This window comes from Hemitrygon akajei, chromosome 3, assembly GCF_048418815.1.
Source record: "Hemitrygon akajei chromosome 3, sHemAka1.3, whole genome shotgun sequence".
Lineage (NCBI taxonomy): Eukaryota > Metazoa > Chordata > Chondrichthyes > Myliobatiformes > Dasyatidae > Hemitrygon > Hemitrygon akajei.
Genome location: NC_133126.1, coordinates 133382404 through 133405541, shown reverse-complemented (window position 1 = coordinate 133405541; position 23138 = coordinate 133382404). Strand labels below are relative to the sequence as shown.

The 23138-nt window shown below is 43.3% G+C and overlaps 1 long non-coding RNA gene across 1 annotated transcript; it reads left to right on the top strand.

Moving 5' to 3' along the window:
- The first annotated feature begins 18668 nt into the window (after positions 1 to 18668).
- On the top strand, positions 18669 to 21801 carry LOC140723933 (uncharacterized). The gene is made up of 3 exons (XR_012098010.1): positions 18669 to 18793; positions 20571 to 20852; positions 21717 to 21801. It is a non-coding gene; the product is annotated as an uncharacterized lncRNA (long non-coding RNA).
- Positions 21802 to 23138: the final 1337 nt, after the last annotated feature.

Below are 23138 nucleotides of genomic sequence, written 5' to 3'. Positions count from 1 at the left end.
TCCATGTGTTACAAGACCTGAACAATATTCAAACTTGGCTTGAGCATTGGCAAGTAAATTTTGTGACACACAAATGTCAGACAATAACAAAGTAACGATCTGCCCGTCATGAAAATTCCTTCTGCCATTCCTTCATGCACATTCCAGAATCTACATTTGGCAGAATTTTAATTGAAGCAGGAGCATAATTACTGCATCTACTCAGCAGGTTCATATCTGGATATCCTGTGTTGAGTGACTCATCTCCCAACTTTCCAAAACACTTTGACCATCTGTAAAATAAAAGTCAGGAATGTGAAGAACACTCTGCACTGGTGTGATATGTACAGTATACTGCAACTTGGAGCAAGCTCAATGTATCCAGGGCAAAGTAGATCTGATACTGGCACTTTATACACATATACCATTGCCTCATCACCAAACCTCAGCCACAGGCACCAAGACCCTGCCTGGCTGATGGTGAGAGGGGCCCTCCCAGTCATTTCTTTCCTGCATGCCTGGAACCTCACTCTCACTACACCCTGCCCCAAAAATTACAGTGGTAGGGACAAGATGTGAGTGAGGAGAGTAGATTAACTTGCTGCATCGCAGCCTGCATGGAAATACCAATGCCCTTGAATGGGAAATCCTACAAAAAGTAGTGGATGCAATCCAGTCCATCAAGGGTAAAACCCACCCCAACATTGATCTACACAGAAAGTAGTCGCAAGAAAGCAGCTTCTATCTTTAGGTCCCCCACAATCCAGGTCACACTCTCTTCTCACTACTGCCATCAGGAAGCAGGGACAGGAGCCTCAGGACTCACACCACCAGGTTCAGGAACAGCTACTACCCTTCAACCAGCAGACTCTTGAAGCAAAGTAGATAACTTCACTTGCCCCATCACTGAACTATTCTCACAGCCTATGGACCCAATTTCAAGAACTATTCATCTCATGTTCTCAATATTTGTTGTTTATTGATTTTTAAATTTTTTTGTAGGTGTGCACACTGGTTGTCCACCCCATTGATGTGGTCTTTCATTGATTCTATTATGGTTATTGGATTTATTGAGTATTCTACAAGAATATGAACATCGTCAAGTCACATTTATGGTCATTTCAACCATAACTGCTGGTACAGTACATAATAAAGATGAGCCTGACTGAATGCTTTGAGGATGTGATAAAACAAATTAATGAAGTTTGAGCAGTGGATGTGGAGTATATGGATTTTAGTAAGGCATTTGACAAGTTTCCCTATTCATCCTGGTCATATGGTAACAGCAGGGGTATGGTAACAATTCTCCAAATCTTGGTGTGTCATACGGGGGTGTTGTAGGACCCAAATGCAGGACGCAGACACTGTAGTGCTAGGAACAGGGCAAGACGAGGGACTGGGAACAAGGAGCCTGGGGTGGACTCCGAGCCCAAGACTGGAACCTGGGTCTTGCCTCGGGCTCGGACCCCCAAACACAGGTGCAGACATGATGAGCGAGGGGGTGGTGTCAAGGCTTGGCTTGAGCTTGGAGGCAGACTAGGAACTGTACATAAACATAGAGCCGGGACTTCTCCTTCGACAAGCCGGGACTCATCACCACTCCACACCAAGGTGGGGCAGGACCATCCGTCGGGTAACGGCAGAACAGCCGGACTTACACGACAGAGACAAAGACAAGACAGATTCCCCCCGCAGGGCAACGGCAGAGCGGCCTGACTTACCCCACGGAGGCGAGAACAAGACAAGACAGATTATCCCGCAGGGCAACAGCAGGACGGCCCGACTTACCCCACGGGACGAGGGCAGGAGGAGACAAACAACGAAGAACGACAGACAGTTCCATCTCTGCATCGGGGCTGCTCCGAGTAGCCGTTACGGCCGGCAGCCTTGGCTGGCTACTGTCATAAGTCAGGTGTTGAATCAGGACCCAGCTGCAGGACACAGACACTGGAGACCCAGAACCAGGACGAGATAGAACCCAAGGACGGGACAGGATGCAATCTAGGCGGGGAAATCAGGACCAGGACAAGGGACTGGGAACAAGGAGCCTGGGGTGGACTCTGAGCCCGAGACTGGACAAGGACCCAGAACCCGGGTCTGCCTCAGGCTCAGACCCCGAAACACAGCTGAGCACATATCGAGGCTCGAGGCTGCAGGCTGCAGGCTTGGGTCGAGGCTTGGAGCTTGGGGAACTCAGAGGCTGGAGCTAGGGGCAGACTAGGAACTGTACATCAACATGGAGCCAGGACTCACCTTTAACAGGACACTGACATCAGACAGGACAGCACACAGACAGAGCCAGGACTCATCTATAACTCTACACAAAGGTGGGGCAGGACCATCCATCAGGTAACAGCAGAACAGCCTGATTTACCCCACAGAGGCAAGGACAAGACAACACAGAACACCCCACAGGGCAACAGCAGAACAGCCAGCCTTAACCTACAGGGGCAAGGACAGGAAGAGACAAACACCAAGGAACAACAGACAGTTCCACCTCTGCATTGGGGTAGCTCCGAGTAGCCATTACAGCCAGCAGCCTTGGCTGGCAACAGAAACAACCAGATCCCCACCTAGCTCAGAGTGGCTGACAGCCACCCAGCTGGCCCGGAAAACAGCTGAATCCATACCACAATGACCACTCCAACTACTACCAGCATAGCTCCCAGAAGCCATGGTTCTCCAACACAGCCCCAAAGATGGCAAGTGGCCGTACCAGCCTTCCACCAGCCATCTGCTCCATGAGAATCTTGCCAGGGAAGCTTGACAAGATGACACCCCCCTCCCCCAATCCCAGGGCCACTTATATTCCCAGCCAACAAGATGAGCATCAAGTGTTTATGGTTTAGTCCAACTGAAACAAGGGACAGCCGGAGTCCAGAGCCCGCGGACCCCGGACCGGACCACGACATGGTGGGCTGGCTTAAGACAATCTAGCAAAATACATTCAGGTTTATCCCCTTACCCATGAGGGAAGCCTTTTCTCCCTGTTCCAAAGCCCAGAACTGGCCATGGTAAGACCATAAGACCAAAAGATTTGGAGTAGAATTAGACCAAATGGCCCATCGCGTCTACTCCGCCAGTTCATCCTGGCTTATCCAATTTTCCTCTCAGCCCTAATCTCAAGTCAAGTCAAGTCCAGTCAATTCACTTTTTATTGTCATTTCGACCATACAGTACATAATAAAAATGAGACAACGTTTTTCAGGACCATGGTGTTACATGACACAGTACAAAAACTAGACCGAACTACGTAAAAAACAACACAGAAAAAAATTACACTAGACTACTGACCTACCCAGGACTGCATAAAGTGCGCAAAACAGTTCAGGCATTACAATAAACAATAAACAGGACAATAGGGCAGTAAAGTGTCAGTCCAGGCTCTGGGTATTGAGGAGTCTGATAACGTGGGGGAAGAAACTGTTACATCATCTGGTCGTGAGAGCCTTAATGCTTCGGTGCCTTTTCCCAGACAGCAGGAGGGAGAAGAGTTTGTATGAGGGGTGCGTGGGGTCCTTCATAATGCTGTTTGCTTTGCGGATGCAGCGAGTAGTGTAAATGTCTGTGATGGTGGGAAGAGAGACCCCGATGATCTTCTCAGCTGACCTCACTATCCGCTGCAGGGTCTTGTGATCCAAGATGGTGCAGTTTCCGAACCAGGCAGTGATGCAGCTGCTCAGGATGCTCTCAATACAACCCCTGTAGAATGTGATGAGGATGGGGGGGGCGGGGTGGGCGATGGACTTTCCTTAGCCTTCGCAGAAAGTAGAGACGCTGCTGGGCTTTCTTTGCTATGGAGCTGGTGTTGAGGGACCAGGTGAGATTCTCTGTCAGGTGAACACCAAGAGATTTGGTGCTCTTAACGATCTCTACCGAGGAGCCATCGATTTTCAGAGGGGAGTGGTCGCTCCATGCCCTCCTGAAGTCAACAACCATCTCTTTTGTTTTGTTCACATTCAGAGACAGGTTGTTGGCTCTGCACCAGTCCTTTAGCCGCTGCACCTCCTCTCTGTATGCTGACTTATTGTTCTTGCTGATGAGACCCACCACGGTGGTGTCATCGGCGAACTTGATGATGTGGTTCGAGCTGTGTGTTGCAGCACAGTCGTGGGTCAGCAGAGTGAACAGCAGTGGACTGAGCACGCAACCCTGGGGAGCCCCCGTGCTCAGTGTGATGGTGTTGGAGATGCTGCTCCTGATCTGGACTGACTGAGGTCGCCCAGTCAGGAAGTCTAGTATCCAGTTGCAGAGGGAGGTGTTCAGGCCCAATAGGCTCAGCTTTCCAATCAGTTTCTGAGGGATGATTATGTTGAATGCTGAACTGAAGTTTATGAACAGCATTCGAATGTATGTGTCTTTTTTGTCCTGGTGGGTTAGGGCCAGGTGGAGGGTGATGGCAATGCTGTCATTGGTTGAGCTGTTGGGACGGTACGCAAACTGCAGGAGTTCCAGTGAGGGGGCAGCAGGGTCTTGATATGCCTCATGACGAGCCTCTCGAAACACTTCATGATGATGGATGTGAGTGCAATGGGATGGTAGTGAGTTAAGCAGGACACTGAAGACTTCTTCGGCAGGGGGACGAGGATGGCGGCCTTGAAGCACGTTGGAACAGTGGTGCTGCTCAGGGAGATGTTGAAGATGTCAGTGAGAACATCTGCTAGCTGGTCTGCACATCCTCTGACACTCTACCAGGAATGTTGTCTGGTCCAGCAGCCTTCCATGGGTTGACCCTGCACAGGGTTCTTCTCACATCGGCCACGGTGAAACTTCAGGGTGTTTATGGTGACATGTATGTACTTTGATAATAAATTTACTTTGAACTTTGAGACAGTTGCTCACCTCTTTGTGGTCTGTGGCTTTGTGAAGAGGATGTGAAGAAAGAAGCAACGGCTTGTGTCACGGTTCATCCTGAGAGGCTACGTGACAGAGGACTCTCTGATCTGCGGGTGTTCCCAGTGATGGACATAAAATGCTGCTGGAAGATGATCGGCTCAGTGAAAGATGGTCTCAGGTCTACCCGAGACTTGTTGGTCTGCCAACACATTGAGGACTTCCTGTCAGAATGCCGGCAGATCCCCAACACGTGCCCCTCAGGGCTGTGTACTAAGCCCCCTCCTTTACTCTCTGTATACCCATTTCTGTGACATCACACACAGCTCTAATCTGTTAATTAAATTTGCTGACGACACCACACTGGTTGGCCTAATCTCAAATAATAATATGAATCCAGCCACACAAGGCAGGGTGAAGGCCAAGATCTCTGAGCTTCTTGTCGAGCCTGGAGGGAATTCTGGTGTTGAATGCTGAACTGTAGTCCAAGAACAGCATTCTCACATAAGCACCCCTCCTCTCCAGGTGAGTAAGGACGGGGTGTGTAGAGCTGTAGCTATTGGAATGGAGACAGGCTAGCCCCTATTGATATCAATGGATTTAGGGTTTGAGAGGGTGAACAGCTTTAAGTTCCTCACCATACACATCACCGAGGATCTCATGTGGTCTGTACTTACCAGCTGTGTGGTGAAAAAGGCAGAACAGCACCTCTTTCACCTCAGATGGTTGAAGAAGTTTGGTATGGGTCCCCAAATCCCAAGAACTTTCTAAAGGGACACAATTGAGAGTATCCTGACTGGCTGCAACACTACCTGGTATGGGAACTGTACTTCCCTCAATCGCAGGACTCTGCAGAGAGTGGTGTGGACAGCCAAGCACATCTGTCCATGTGAACTTCCTACTATTCAGGACATTTACAAAGACAGGTGTATAAAAAGGGCCCAAAGGATCACTGGGGACCTGAGTCACCCCAACCACAAACTGTTCCAGCTGCTACCATCCGGGAAATGGTACCACAGCATAAAAGCCAGGAGCAACAGCCTCCGGGACAGCTTCTTCCACCAGGCCATCAGACTGATTAATTCACGCTGACACAACTGTATTTCTATGTTACATTGACTGTCCTGATGTACATACTATTTATTATAAATTACATATTTAGACGGAGATGGAAAGATTTTTACTCCTCAGGTATATGAAGGATGTGAGTAATAAAGTCAATTCAATTAAATTCAGCAGGAATGCCCGCTCTCGCTCATGTCAGAAAGAAGTTTGGCATAGAATCTATGATTGGCGAGAATAGGTGCTGTTTGACCTGCTGAGTTACTCGGCCAGTTTTTTTTTGATTTGTCGAAAGTGCAGCCCTAGACATCAGGGAATAATTTTGGGGCAGAAAGTGTAGACAGATCTCGAGTGGAATGTTGTACCAGCCAGCTAACTTGCGAATTTAGTAAAAACACAAAATACTGGCAGAACTCAGCAGGCCAGACAGCATCTATGGGAGATGGTAGTGACGACGTTTCGGGCCGAAACCCTTCATCAGGAGTGAAGTAACATGGGATGGTCGAGGGGGGAATAAGAAGTGGGGGGAGGGATAAAGTAAACAGCTGGAAAGTGATAGGCTGGAGGGAAATGGGCTAGGGGAAAGGTGGACTACCTCCCATACCTCCATTCTCTACCTCCTCCCATAGATGCTGTCTGGCCTGCTTAGTTCTGCCAGCATTTTCTGTTTTTATTTATTTCCAGCATCTGCAGATCCATCGTGTTGCGAATTTAGTGATGGTCTGCCGGCTGTTTAGAAACAGGACAGTTTTAAGAGTAAAAAACTTGAAGTAAACCATAAAGAGTTAAATGTCGTGAGGGGATTTCCGCGGAACAGCAGTGAGTGTTTGAAGTGAACATGTGTACACAGACTGATTACAATTATTTGTTGTTCAGCCCGCCAGGTGAAAGCCAGACCCAGCAGCGGTCCATAACCTGACCAGTGTCTCTTTGAGGAGTGAATATTCACAGTAGGGTTTTACTCCAGTGACACGAAGACTTTGGCAGCATTGATGCATAAATAACTATTGGGAAATGAACTATATCGATGATTAATAACTTGATAAATGAACGAATTTGTGGAATAAAAGCTGCAATGTATGCAGCGAAGAATAGCCACTAATGTGATTAAATAATTATAAGATCAATTTCAGTGTACAATTTATTTACTATGAAATAGATTTTATGTTCCAGGGATACGTTGGCGGGTTGTGGTAGAAATAGGAACTTTTTGCGGTCTTTTTAAACTACTTCCTGGGCGGACAGAGATTTAAAGGGCTGTTGGAAACAGTGCTCATTCGGAAACACACTGGGAGTTGGGTGAATGAGAAGAGAATGTCTCTGATTCCTGTAGAAGTGGGAGCTCCAGACCCCTCGAACCCAGCCTGGACTGGAACAGAGTCGGTGATCGGGCTGGATTCAGACTGACCGTCACTGGGTCGTTGTTCCATCTCCCGCTGACAGGGTTTTGTAGAAGGAAAGTTTCAGTGCAGAATGTTCATTACTCGGTGGATGGGGCTGAGAGGGGATTCACAACACTGTTGTTTTGTCAAAATCTACCTATGTGCAGAATGAGGAGAGAGTGAAGCACAGAAAAAAATGTTAATATGTTATTGAATGGAGAGGAGGGAGGGACCGGGAAAAATATCCATTTTGAGAGCAACATCAAGGAGATATTTACTGAACTGATCTGCAGTCCAGACGCTTAGACAGTTTTCTCCACCCGGACCGACAAGCGTTGTCCCGAAGCCGGGAAGCAGCGGCGGGCACGCGGTGTAAAAACCTTCAGTCCACAAATAAAACATAGAACATCGGCATTTATAGCATATTACAGGCCCTTCGGCCCACTATGTTGTGCCGACCATGTACCCTACTCTAGAGACTGCCTAGAATTTCCCTAGCGCATAACCCTCTATTTTCCTAAGCTCCATGTACAAATTTAAGAGGCTCCTAAGAGACCCTGTTGTATCCGCTTCCACCACCGCCGCCGGCAGTGAATTCCACACACCCACCACTCTGTGAAAAACTGCCCCCTGACATCCCCTCGGTGCCTATTTCCAAGCACCTTAAAACTATGCCTCCTCGTGTTGGCCATTTCAGCCCTGGGGAAAAGCCTCTGGCTATCCACACGATCAATGCCCCTCATCTTACACACCTAAACATTTAAATTTAAAGCAAAACTATAAATGTTGTAAATCGAAAATAAAAATTAAAATGGTAAGACTCAGCAGGTCAGGCAGCTTGTGTAGGAAAGAATGTTCCCCACGCTTCAGTGGAGAATGGCAGACTATCTACTGACTTCTCCACTCCAAGCAGTTTAGCGGGAAATGGAAACGTGTGCCGACGCGGAGCTCAGATCTCAAATCGCACAAAGGCGGCGGGAATATTTGAATTCGGTCAACAATCTTGAAGTAGGATTCAAAATTAGTGACAAAATGTATATGGTCAGTTAGTGATATCACAACCAGCGTGAATAGGCTTCTAATCTACCTTGTACACAGCAGTCACTAGGAGCCTCTTCCATCACAATTCGTGAGCATCTACTGCCCGGTGGTACCAACAAATACCTTCGATTTAGCGACTCAGGCTTAAACAGGTGGGGGGGAGGAGGGTGTGGTGGTGCCGGGGGTCGTGATTGACTCCAGTTTCCAATCAGCCTCCTGGCAGTAGGTCAAACATGGGAAATGAATGAACTTCCTTCTCATGATTAACAATCGCTGATGGATATTGTTTCACGTTGAAACCTTCCATCAGAACTTCGAACTTAAAGAGGCATTACCGCCACCAACTGGACTAGAGTGCAGTTGTAGAGAGTTGGGAATGAAAATAAGTTACCCCCAAAAGTCCTATAGATTGTAAATAATGAAAGACAATATTGTGAAATAAATTAATTTTCAGAACTTAGTCGAGTTTTTCAATGAAAACTATCAACCCCAAAGATAGTAGTGTAAGGTATCCAGTATTTGTTTTTGTTCAACCTTGTATACATTGTAAAACATTGTGTTGAACTGTATCATAATGCTGATAAAACTTACACACCCAGAGTGATGTTTTCCAACAAGATATCAGGAATAGTTAAGCATAGAACACCCAATTCAAAGTCTAGTCAATATAATTCCTTCCCTTCTTATTCTATCCCCTTCTCCCATCTATCAACAGTTTTATGTATTTTGTAAAGGTGTCTCCCCATATGTCCATTATCCCACAAGCCTTACTATAATCCCCTAATTCTTAATCCCACCAAACTCTTAGCTTCTGATTTGGTAGCTGGAAGGACTACATCCACAAATGAACTTCTAACAGTGTGGGAAGCCATAAAAGTAGACATGTAAACTAATACTTTGAATATGAAATAAAATTTGAAGAGTTTCAGGTAGTATATCGGATCTTCTGCTAGAATGACCTCAACACTTCTTCACAGTGAACAACAATTTATCAGAAGCAGGATAAGGGATGTAGAGGGAGTGGACTCTCCACATTGTCAGAACTTTGGGCTTCATCCACAGTTGGCCACTAGAAGCCTTCAGAAGGCTCCTGGTTTCAAAATATTCTAACTTTACTGGTTACCTGTACGGTGATTGAGTTCACCTGTGCTCAGTCACTCTCAGAATTTAAACTGTGTGAATTATGCTGTTCTTTGTTCAGTCTTTGAAACAACACTTGATACTGTGTCTCTTTGGTAATCCAAATGCTGTGTTCCTTTGAGTGTTTTTTTTTGCCCTTGGCTTTTTGCTTTTCTGTTTTGGAACCATTTTATTTTAGAACTTTGGATCGCCTGCTCATTATTGACTTTTTGTTTCTTATACTGAGCCACTCCCTGGCCTTCTGATTTGAATTATTGCCTTTGTTTTGGAACTGTGCTGGAAAGCAAACTATCCAGTAAAGTACCAGTCTGAATATTTATTCTGACCTCCTGCATGATCTCTGCTCCTGGGTTCATTTCTCCCTCAGTCCCTGGGGTACAGTGTTAGAGTTCTGTACTGTCATACTGGAGTCTGCGTTCAAGCCCAGATAGGCCTGACACCACGTTGCTTCATGGGATGATATGAGGACACACCGAGGAGGGTAATTATGTATCCTGTAGCATTTAAAAAAGTGAGAGTTGACCTCCATGAGAAATACAATTGTTTACATAGTTGGAGGGATATTGTGTCAAAGAATATCTTTGTATGAGAAAAGAAGCCCAGAACTTAGGGTATTGATATCATAAAAGATGGAACACCAGAGACTAAAATGAGAAGAAATTTCTACCTTCAGTTGGGCTGAGCTTTGGAATTATCTATCTCAGTGACTGTGGAGGTCAGTCACTGATTGCATTCAAACTAGACATTGTCAAATGTCTAGATATCAAAGGAATAATGGGATATAGGTTTCAGGCACAAAGATGGTTTTTGAGGTAGCAAATCAGCTGTGAATTGTTGAATGGCAGAGCATTCTCTGGGAGATGAATGATACACTCCTGCATTGATTTCTTAATCTTACATAGCTGAGACCGGCTGTTTGTACAGCTACACCTTCACCTCAGTAATATATCTGTAGTAGATTGATGTGCCAATGATGGTATTGGTAGAGGTTACCACTGCACAGTCCTTATGGAGATAAAGTGCTGTAACAGAGTTGTGACACTCTGTCATAAGGTGGGCATTGGGACCCAAATGCAAGACAGACACTGAACTACCAGGAACAGGACTAGGCGTGAGAAGGAAGCAAGGGAAGTGAGGAAGAAAAGATACTGGACATGACACAGGTCCTGGACGAGACAAAGATTCCGGGCCTGAGCTAGGACTTGACTAGGATAGTGGAACCAGGACATGGAACTGGGAACTAGGAGCCTGGGCTTGGACTCCAGGCCAGAGACTGGGCAAGGACCCAGAACCTGGTTCTTGACTTGGGCTTGGACTCCAGACCCAGTTGAGGACAAGACATGGCTACAAGATGAGGAAAGGAAACAGGACTGAATGGGTGACTCCTGGTCAGTACAAGGGAACCCCAGCACCGGATGAGGGAATCCCAGCACCCGGCTGGGCGAGGCACCTGGACAAGACAAGAGCACAAAGCCGAGGCTTGGACAGGGCAAGGTGCTAGGATGTGGCTAGGACTGGACAAGACCCTAAAGACTTGACTTGGTCGAGGAAGAGACAGGAATGCAGAGCCTTGGTCGAGGGAGAGACAGGAACATGGAACACAGAGCCAGGACCCCTCCTTGGAAAAGGGACGTAGGGCTGGGACTCATTACACAGCATGCAGAATACGATGAGACAGTTCCCAACACAAGCTAGTGGCAGACCACTGGACCTACCTAGCGAAGGTGTGGACACAGACAGTTCCCAACACTATGTAGTGGCAAACGGCCGGACCTACCTAGCAAAGGCGTCGACACAGACATTTCTGTCACTAGGAAGCGACAAATGGCTGGACCTACCTAGTGAAGGTGTGGACACAGAGCCAGTTCAAAACAACGAAAGACAGTTCCTTATTTTGCTCCGGTGGTTGAACTTGACAGCAGAGAAGGCAAGGGTTACAGGCAAGGTGAGGCTCCAGGTGAGAGATGAAGGGAAGGGATACAAACAGGAGGTTTGGACAGGAACAATCCAGCAACCAGAGGCGCTCTCTCTCTCTCTCTCTCCGTCTTGTTTTACGGCGGTTGGCACCCAGCTTAATGGTGCATTACCGCCACCTTCTGCTCCGGAGCATGCGATGGACTCACATTCTAAATCCCTTCACCCAATCGCACACATACACATACCCTAACTTACACTTTATCCTCCCCATCCTAGTACCCTGTTTCTGTTTATCCATCATATCCTATAAAAAAACCCTGTACCCCTTAAGAAAGCTAAAAATACCCTGACCTGTGTTCTCTCACCCATGCCCAGCAACCCTTTTAATGTGAATTCCTGCACCCACAATTCCCTTAGATTAATTCTCATCATCTCTCTCTGAATCCCATACTTCCTGCAACTCAGAACTACATGCTCTACTGACTCCTCTTCCTGACATTCCTCACACAGTCCTGTCTGATGATTCCCTATCAACTTCAATGTTTGGTTTAGTGCGCAGTGCCCCAGCCTTAACCTAGTCCACACAATTTCCTCCCTTCTGTATCTACTTCCTACCCTAGTATCTGCAACACTTTTTTGTATTTGATATAAATGTCTCCCTTTTCCCTCCCTGTCCCATCTTTCTTGCCACATTTGGTTAATTTTTTCCCAGATTACACACTTAGCCTCTGCTTTACTGATACTAATGTGCATTTCTATATTTTCTTTCTTTATTGCCCTCTTTGCCAACTCATCCACCCTTTCATTGCCCTTCACCCCTACATGAGCTGGAACCCATAGAAATTTAACCTGACCTCCCTTATTTGCAACTCTTGTGACTGACTGAAGGACTTCATGAAGTACATCTTGCCGGCTGTTTGAGTGAGAAGACCTTAAACTTGTTAGTACTGAAGATGAATCTCAGCATATCAACACTTTGACTAGTTTAGTTTTCTCCACCCAACGCAATGCAACCAACACTGCCATCATCTCCACTGTATACACCGCTAACTTATTAGATGTTCTTCTGCTGATTGCAATTGCTTTTGCTGGTTTAGCCACCCCAAACCCTGTCACTCCTGCTCAGGTTCCTTAGCACCATCTGTATAGACCTGAGTACAATCACTATACTTTTCCATAACATGACAGTTAAATGCACTTACCAAATCAGTTTTATACTTTCCTTTCCTTTTTACCTCTAACAAATGCCAGTATACGCCAGGCCACACCAGCTTCAATGGAGCTACAACCGGATAAACTACTGTAGGACTTATCCTTAGATCAAACACTCCACATGATCTAGCAATATCATTCCCTACCCGACTAAAGTTTTCCCTCTGAAACCTCCCATTTTCCCAGGACTCCTGCAACACTCCTTTAGCAGGGTGAGAATCATTGTGTCCCTGCAAATTAACCCAGTAGTTTACCATCAATTGCATCCTTCTTAATTCCAAAGGCATTATTCCCATTTCTACCTGCAGGGCTGATACGGGTGATGTTTTAAAAGCCCCACTGCACACTCTCAAAACCTGAGCCTGAATCACATCCAGTTTCCTTATAAGAGACCTAGCTGCTGATCCATATGCTACACTTCCATAATCCAACACAGATCTTACTAAAGCCACATACATTCTCTTTAATGCTGAACAACTTGCTCCCTATTCCCTACCAGTTACATTTCTCCTCAACTTTCCTGATATGGTCTGCCCATGTTAATCATGAATCAAATATAACTCCCAGAAATTTAAATGATCCAACCCTTTCTAATTCAATCCCATACATCCTTAACTTCTTCCCTACTTCAATTCTTTTCCTAGTGAAAAATACAGTTTGAGCAACCAGAGGCTGAATCCTGAAGCTATTTATGAAGCCAGCCCAAACAAGAATCAGCTGCCTCAACAGAAACTGTGGAAAACCCGAAAACCTGGAATAATGTACATGGACCGGACAGTGAACCGGAATGCAGTTTTCACAGACTGGACCATGACACACTCTCCATTGTGTTGTGTGGCAATATGGTCATGATAATTGACTGGACATCCATGAGCTGATCTGGACCATCAGCAAAAGTGGAAGTATGATCTCCATGATCTGTCCTCTCTAAGCATAACATATCCCTCACTCTACCTCTATAATGAAGGTAGGAGATCAATGAAGATACACATGGAGACAGCAGTGTCATGAGTACTCAATATTGAAGAGATTGGAATTCTCGTTGACTGAGATGAATATGAGTCACTTGATTGTCAGTTATGGGAAGATCTATCTTTGCAAAGTCCGACAACTTCACTGATTTCCATGTGATAACATTATTTTTGTAGACAGTAGAGCCCAACAGTGAACAGAGTCTCTCTTAGCCTGGGTGACTTGAATTTCTTTGTAGTCTCTTGCATAGATAATGACATAATCAATAGGTATCTGTGACTATTATGGATGCTGCTATGAGGTCTTGTATCTGTCTCTGAGAGAATGGAAGTTGGAATATTTATGCTCCAAGCATTTTGTCAGTAGGAAGGATCCACTGAGTTATCTTTTCATTCTCCCTCTCTGACAAGCATCTCTAACAGAAGGTCCCATTTTTAAAAATTCCTCCACAGCAGACCAGTTTACCTCTCTTGGCCACAGTAATGTTTCTTACCCAAGGCCAGAGTAGATCTTCTTGACTTCATCCATAACTTTGGGAAGTAGACACTAATACCAGTGATTGCTAATTCCATAACAGATTAAGCCATAAGTCTGTGGAATTCATTTGCCCTGTGAGCTCAGAGTTGCTGGAATACTTTGCTGACAAAAATCCCATCCTGTGAACATGGTGTCTTCATGTTTGCCCCTCCAACATGATCACCAGTTCCTTTTTCAACCACCCATCTATTTCCAATTGTGTCTTAGTGGCAATGTTAATCTCAAAGTGCCAGGGCAGCCAGGCTATGAGGACAAATAATGTTAGGATCTCTCACTTCTGGGACAACCTAGAAGGTCCATAGATCCTAGATTTCACAGTTAAACGTTCTTATCTTCTTACAGCATTTGTTATATGTAATGTAAATTGCAATAAAGTAGACGACAATGTCAATTGTGTCCTCAGCTATTCAGAATTTAGTGGATTGGGCTTAAATAATTCACATTACCTGGCTATGGTGCTTACTCAGCTACCAAATATCCACTTTTTCCATCTCTAAATATATTTTTGCCTGATACATACTGTAAGAGTCATAGAAAGGTACAGTATGTGAACAGGCACTTTGGCCATCAAATCCAAATTAACCAGCAACCACCCTTTTGCTATGATCCTAATTAATCCAATTTATATAATTCATCCAACATTCTTATCTACCTTTTTCATTCTCTTCCCTACACCACCCACCCCTCCCCCACCCCCAGAGACCCCGGACTCAGCCAGTCATCGACATATTATGGGAAATTAATCATTTAACCTACTGATCTGCTTGCATTTGGGATATGGGGAGGAAAACAGAGCACCTGAGGTCAGGATTGAGGGCTCTGGGGTTCTGTGAGGCAGCAGCTTACTAGCTTCCAACAAAGTTAATCTGTTTTTGATTGCATTTCCCGCAGTGAAAACTAATGAGCTGTCTTTTTAATGATGAAGAAGATGACATAAACGTTCTTTACTCACACTCATGTTGCTAGTATTTACTGGAGACCCAGTACTGAGTACTGAATCTCACATTTCTCTCATCTTTTTTAGGACCACCTCACACTCACAGGAAGGAAATGGGTGCATGATACATCATGGAACTTTCAGAGACATTAAACATCAACATCCACAAACTTGCTTCAGGTAACATGTACAAACTGAGGAATGCTCAGTAAAAACATCAAGAAAATGCTAATTGCCAATAATTGTGAATTACTTATCATGGCAATGTAACTAACACCGATGTCAGATAACAGATATGTTGGGTGTACATGCCGAGCATCTCCCACTTTAACAGATTGTAGCTGTGAGGAAAGTCGCTAATCTGATTTTATTTTCTCTCTCCCCCGCCCAGGGCCAGATTAGGCTAGTGTGAGGCCTGTAGCATATGTTATAAAGGGGCCCTAAATTTAAAACATGCACATAAGTATTAAAACATAAATTATTTACTTAAAGTAATTCAATTTTTTTCATTTGCTATTCAGCCAGATAATACGACAAATGTCTGACACTTCAGTAATAGTATTACTTAATTACATGTAGGTATCAATTTCAAATGTCAAAAGTAACAAAACTACAATTTAAAAGTTACTTTTTCTAGATGTAGCATGAGCAAATTTGTTGATGATACTGGAAATGTCTATTTCATGCAGAAGTTCATGTTCAATGCTCATTAGAGTGAGATTGTTCAATCTGTTTTGACCCATGGTGCTCCTTAGTTCATTTTTAATCCTTTTCAGTTTTGAAAATGAGCATTCTCGTTTGCAGTTGGTAACCAGGAGTGACAAATTGATGCACAAAGCATGTTCTACATTTGGAAAATATGACTCCAAAGAATTGTCAGTTATCAACGGTACAACTGTAACTCTACAAGGTCTTGTTTGGTGCCAATATGAGAAGCAAGATCAGTTTTCAACAGTTCAGTAAACTGCACAAATTCTTCATCAAGACTTTCTTCCAGATCTTCTGGATATGATTTATTAAAATTTGATGACCTCTTTACAATCTCTTCAGGTGTAACTGATGAAGGAATCCAAAAACACCATTCAGCTTTAGATAAGCCTTTTTGACAGGGCAGAAAGCAAGCTGTCAGTAATGGCAAGAAATGTTCGGCTTTTAAACTTCTGAGAAGGCGTTTGAAATTCAACAAGTGGATCAAGAGTGCCGGAACCACTGAAATCATCATACGCGTGATTTTGCTTGTGTTTTCTTCGAGTTTGTTGTTGATAATCTTCACATTTAGTCAGATCCTTGGCTTTTTGCTCAATGTCTGAAAAAGTAGACTGCATAGCTTGAATATATCCATGCAAGGATTCATAGAGTGCCCAAGCTGTGTTCAAGTCTTGGCCAGAAGATTGCAAAGAAGCACTGGTTATTTGAAAATGCTGTAATACTTGATCCCACAATATGACCATTATTCCTGTTTCCAACTTCGTCATTGCTGAAAGTAATCCACGAGCCTATTGTTGACACTCTGCCTTCTGATCATGGTTATTTGAAATGTCATCCAAGACTTATTTTATGCAGGAAAGCTGTGTAAAAGTGCTCTTGTTGCATCTGCACGAGCTGACCATCTGGTATCTGACATTCTTTCACAATGGGCAAATGAGCACCACCATCAGATAATGCGGCAGAGAGGAGATCCCACCGATAAGTAGAAGCAGAAAAAATGTGTACAGGCTTTCTACAGATTGAAAGAAAATTAATGCTTCTTGACAACATTCAGCAGCACATTTTCCAACCAAATTTAGTGAATGTACAAAACATGGAATGTAATCCACAAACTCATTCAGCTCTTTAATTCGTGTTTGTAAGCCACTATACTTGCCACTCATGTTGCTGGCATTGTCATAACTTTGACCACGGCAGTCTTTTATGTCAATGTCATTTTCCTTTAAGAAGTCAAGTAAACTTTGAGTGAACTGTTATGACCTTCCATATCCAAAAACTTCATAAATCTTTAAACTCGTCCAGATGGCAAAACATAGCGCACAGTCAAAGTCAGCTGGTCCACATTAGGTATATCTGGAGTGGAATCCAATGAAAAAGAATAATACTTGTATTTCTTCACTTCACCGATAATGTGATCCAGTACACTGGATCCAATCAGATTGATGAATTCCTCACATGTTGTTTTAGATAGGTATGATTTATGTCCCCTTCCTTTGTTTGTACGAGCATTTATATGCTTTGCCAGAAAAGGGTTAAACTTCGCCAGTAATTCTAACAACCCCAAGTAATTTCCATTATGAGGACAGCCAACAGTTTCATCACTACCACAAAATGAAAGGCCTTGTTCTGTTAAAAACTTTACAACTTCAATTATTTGCTCTAGAAGTGTGCACCAATACTTTTGTTCAGTCTCCATTTCTTTCACAAGGTGGGAACCGACTCGTTTAGCGGCACAAAACTCACAGTCTAATCTGATCTTGTATGTTCCTGAGCTGGTTCGGACTACCTAAAATCAGAAACAAAATGAGGAACCATGAACTGGGTCACATAAAACTATTGAGTCACACATTCCTTGTCGCAGGCTCACTGCGGGCGGCGCATCCTCCAACTGCATAACAGCGCACGCTGCAGCGGCTTGGGAGCGTGGGAGACAGCACAAAGGTCACCACGACACAGCTAGGAGGCAACACACATCTGCACACACATACCATGTGGCATGCAGCTCCCCCCACATGAAAACAACACCGTTGCCAGATCGTCATGAGAATACGGTGAGAGATGCCAATTTCACCAGACTGCAACTTGCAAGCATTTAGTGCAGGGCCCTCGAAAATGCAGGACCCGTAGAATATGCTATTTTTGCAGCTAGGTTAATCCAGCCCTGCTCTCCCTGTGGATTCCACTCTACTTCTGAACATTTCCACTATTTGTATTTTATTTTAGGACATTCAGATATAGTGCTCAACAAATATTTCTTCACAAAGCTATCTGCACAGTTTCATCTCAGGGAAAATATTTCCTCTTGCTACAATAGTTTATTTTTCTGAGAATCTATCAAATTCACACACATGATCCTGTCGCTGCCAAGAGTACAATTGGAGAAGAGGGTTGGAGCAGGGATTGTACATCAACCAACCTTGTTGATCATTGTGCCGGTGGGTCTTTAACCAGCAGGTGTCTTGTCCAGATTGAGGCTCATTTCTAGTACCCAGCCTGGCATTAGGTGGTGTTCAGCCCAACATGCATGGGAAAATGGTCCTTTGCTGACTGGCTCCAGTGTGCAGTGAATATAGTCCTTGAAACTTCAGTACAACTGACACACTACTCCATATACTATGGTGCTTCAAGGTAAACTGGTTGATCATGGTTTATAATTCTAGATTTCCACTGTCTACAGTACTTTACTTTTGAATTTATGTTTATTTTCCAGTCTTCCATCTAATTTTGGTGTGCAGAGGGGCATTGTATGCCAGACCTGGTACTGTCAATAATGCTGCTGCAGGACAAACCGTGCTGTTCCCCATAGAGCACCAAAGCAACAAAGATCAGTACGATGTTACCTTTAGATTAACATTTCCACAGCTCTTTAACATTCTCATATGGACATCCAATAATCCAGATAATTTGCATATTGTGCATCCACAATATAAACACAGAGCTACAATCAAAAATGGATCGGTGGTGTTATATGATATACAAGTTAGTGACAGTGGAAAATATCAAATACGAACCGACTACTATGGGGTAGAACTGAAAAACCATGATCAAAGTACTTTCACGATTCAAGTCTTTGGTAAGTATTCATTCCTCATACTTTTTATAGTTCCAGTATCTTTAGAAAGTTAAGTATTTTCAAGTTCCAGCCCTTGGTCAAGGTCAACTATATGAAGAGCAGAAGTGAGTTGTGTGATGACCCTTCACAGCAAGAAAGCATTTCACTAAGTGTGACCTTAAGGAGTCTGAATAAGATCAAAGTCGGTGGGTGTCAATGGAGAAATTCTCTCAATGATCGGGGTCATTTTAAATGTTGGCGGTCCATCATTCAGCCCTAGAAAATCACTGCATCAATTCCTCAGACTGTATCCTAGGCCCAGCAACTTTCCCTCAATCAAGTCAGAAATGCGGAGGTTTGCAGCTCATTCCGTAAAATTAAATTCAGTACTGAACTTCCGAGAAAACGTTGCAATCTTTGCCTTCAGGGTGCAGGGTGTAGTGAGATGTTACTCACCCAGGCTACTGTGATAGCATGTGAAACCACAATCTCTGCCACAAGAAGGGCAAAGTCAGCAGGGACATAGAATGGTCACTACGTACAGATTCCCTTTCAGTTAACACAGCTGCCTGACCTGGAAATGTATCACAAACCCTTCACTGTTCTTGGGACTAAGGCCTGGAGCTCTAAATGTGTCAGTGGTCTGAAAGTATCTCCACCACAGGCAGCTCACCACCAACGTTGATGACCTTTAGGGATGGGCAGTGAACACAATAATCAGTGTGGTCCAACCAAGTTTTATAGAGCTGCTACATTACCTCAAGCCTCCTGAACTCAATCCTCTGACAAGTGAAGGCCAACACAATTTATGCCTCCTTAGCCACCCTATCAACTTGTGTGGCAACTTTGAGTATTTTTTGGACATGGACACCCAGATCTCTCTGTTCTGCTAAGAATCTCACTGCTAAGAACTGTACCATTAGCCTTGCATTCCACAACACCATTCGTGTCTGGTGCAAGCTTACAAACTCACCCTTCCACTTCCTCATCCAAGTAATTTATAAAAATCACAAGGAGTGGGGGTCCAAGAACAGATCACCACTGGCCACCAACCTCCAGGCAGAATACATTCCATCTACTACCACTCTCTACCTTCTGTGGGAAAGCCAATTCCGTATTCATGCTCCCAAGCCTCCCTGGATCCCATGCCTTCTAACTTTCTGAATAAGCCTTCTATGAAGAATCTTGTCAACTGTTCTACCTTCATCAATTTTGTTTTGTCACTGCCTCAGAGAATTCCATCATGCTCCAAAGGTTCAACTTGCCCCTCCCAAATCCATGCTGATATCCCAAATCAAATTGTGCTTCTCCAAATGCTATAAATCCTGTTTCTAAGAATCCTTTCCAATAGTTTGCTCACCACTGACATAAGATATATATACCCAGGATTTTCATATTACCTTTCATGAACAAAAAATGAAATTTTGCTCCCTCCTGTCTTCTGTAGCCAGTGAGTGTACACAGATCATCGCCAGAGTACAGCAAACTTTTTGCTTGCTTCTTATAGTAACCTGGGGTATATCCTGTCTGGTGCTGGGGACATCTAACCGAATGTTTTTCAAAGCATCCAGCACATCCTCTTTCTCAATATCAATATTTTCCAGCATCTCAACCTGTTTAATGTTGTGCACTTTGCATTTTCTATTCTGTATTGCAGGCTCTGAGGTTAAGAACTTTATAACACAAAATGTAAAAAAAAGTATGCAGTTGTGTAATAATGTATGAAAATTACCAAGAAAATAATCACATCAAGTAATTGCTCTGCATTTAAAAAACCTCTTACATTTTTATATTTCAGAACCAGTTTCTCAACCTGTAGCAAATAAATTAAGTCATGGTCAGAATGCACCAAATATCACTTTGATTTGCTCTGTCTCCAATGAAAAGGCAGTCATGATTTACTGGGAGAAAATATCCTTATCTGGAGTCACCATCGAGACGTATACGAACACAATTCTTATGATAGACTGTGCTACTGAAGATGAACAACATGAGTACAGGTGCATTGCAAAAAATCCCATCAGTAATGCATCCAGCAGTGAGATATCTATCAACTCGTGTAACACCAGAAATCTGAACGGTGAGAAACTGGACATTGATCTTTTACATAATACTGTCTTTGCAGTTGATAGCAATGGTGTGAACTTTTACTACTAATCAGGAAGCAGAGAATGTTTTTTTCTGCAATTAAAGCACTATTGAGCAGTTAATGCATTGCCTTACAGTACCAGCTGCAAGATCAGGTTTTGATTCTTGCCTATCTGTCAGGAGATTGTATGGTCTCCCCATAAGCGCATGGGTTTCCTGAGTGTTCCAGTTTCCTCCCCCATTCCAAAGATGGACAGATATGGATTGTGAGTTGTGGACTGGCTACATTGACACTTGTGGGCTGCCCAGCACAATCCTCGCTGATTTGATTTGGCCCAGATGACACATCACACTATGTTTCGATGTACATATGATAAATAAAACTCATCCCTAAGATCTTTATTTAGAATATTTGGCAGATTGTAACCATAAATGAGGAAAGAGAATCACTGACAATCAAATCAGAAACTACAGATGCAGGAAATGTAAAATAAATTTAGAAAATACTGTAAATACTCAGCAGGTCAGGCAACATCTGTGGATAGACATACAGAGCTAACATTTGAACTCTGATGAATTCTGCTCAGCCTAAATAATTAATTCTGTCATTCTTCCCACATATGCTGCCTAAATAACAGTTAATGTTTATTGATATGGTGTGCTTTTAAGATATGGAACCACAGATCAAAGGAAAAGCAAAATATAAAACTATTTTTAAATAGCAAGCCATTGGAAAAACTAATCTTTTAATAGGAGCTGGAGAACAGCCATATTATTGAACTGAATGTGTGGTACACTTGACCATAAGAAGCTGAAAGGTGTATTTATCTCATTAAGTTCTTTAAACTATTTTCAGATAAAAGGAATTACCTTATGATCCTGATTCCTTTGGTGATGATGGCAACTTTATTGTTTGCTTTTGTACAATACTTGTCTAATCGGTAAGTGTCACTGCTCAGGTTAGTATGACCCGCAGAGAAAACAAAGTGGTCTGTTGCTCACAGAGCCTGGATTTCCTTTATTTTAGGATAATTTATCAATTAAATAAGTTATGACATAATTTGTGTATTAATTATGTGGCTGATGTGTGGTGTTTCTCTGGCAATGGTCTGGTTTTAAATTAGTAATTGCACAGACTTTTGGCTACATAATTGAATTCTGAGATTTTTTTTCAATAGTAATCCTCAGTTAAATTTTAAACTTAAGGCATTGAGGCTTACAATAAGAGCACAAATTGAAAAAGACAGCATAAACATAATTAAGTACGACAATTCAGAAGATGTTGGTGGTGATTCCTTGTTCCTAGATAGACTCATTACTACAGATCAGGAAGAAATGGCAATGGACAAAGCAGTGAGGTAGCTTTCAAAAAGACAAAGGAAATGGTGACATCAGACACTGTACTCTCATGTTATAACCCACATCATCCAGTGAAGACTGCCTCTGGCATGTCGTATTCTAGTATAGGTATAGTCATGTCACATGTTATGAATGATGGATGTGAGCACTCCATAGCCTTCGCATCACATCAGGAAATGTAAATAAAAAAACCCAGAAAATGCTGGAAATACTCTGCAGGTCAGGCAGCACCGGTGGTTAGACATACAGAGTTAACATTCGAGCTCTGATAAATTCTGCTCAGCCTAAATCATTAATTCCATCACTCTTCCTACATATGTTTCTAAATAATAGTTAATGTTTATTGATGCAGTGTGCTTTTAGGATTTGGAGAATATAGAACAACTTTTAAAAAGCAAGCCATTGGAAAAACTAATCTTTTAATAGGAGCTGGAGAACAGCCATAGTATTGAACTGAATGTGTGGGACACTTGACCATAAGAAGCTGAATAGTGTGTTTATCTCATTAAGTTCGATAAACTATTTCAGATAAAAGGAATTATCTTATGATCCCGATTCCTTTGGTGATGATGGCAATTTCATTGTTTGCTTTTGCAAAATGCTTCTTTAATCGGTTAGTTTCACTGCTCAGGTTAGTATCACCCAAGAGAAAACAAAGTGGTCTGTTGCTCATAGAGCCTGGATTACTTTTATTCTTAAGATAATTTATCAATTAAATAAGTAATGGCAAATCTTGTTTATTAATGATGTGGCTAACGTGTAGTGTCTCTTCTGCCAATGGACGTGTTAAATTGGTAACTGCACAGACTGTACACCACATAACTGAATTCTGAGATTTTTTCCAATAATAAATACTCAAAGTTCCATTTTACACTTGAGGCTTTGAAGTTTCGGTTGTAATAAGAGCATAAAGTGAAAA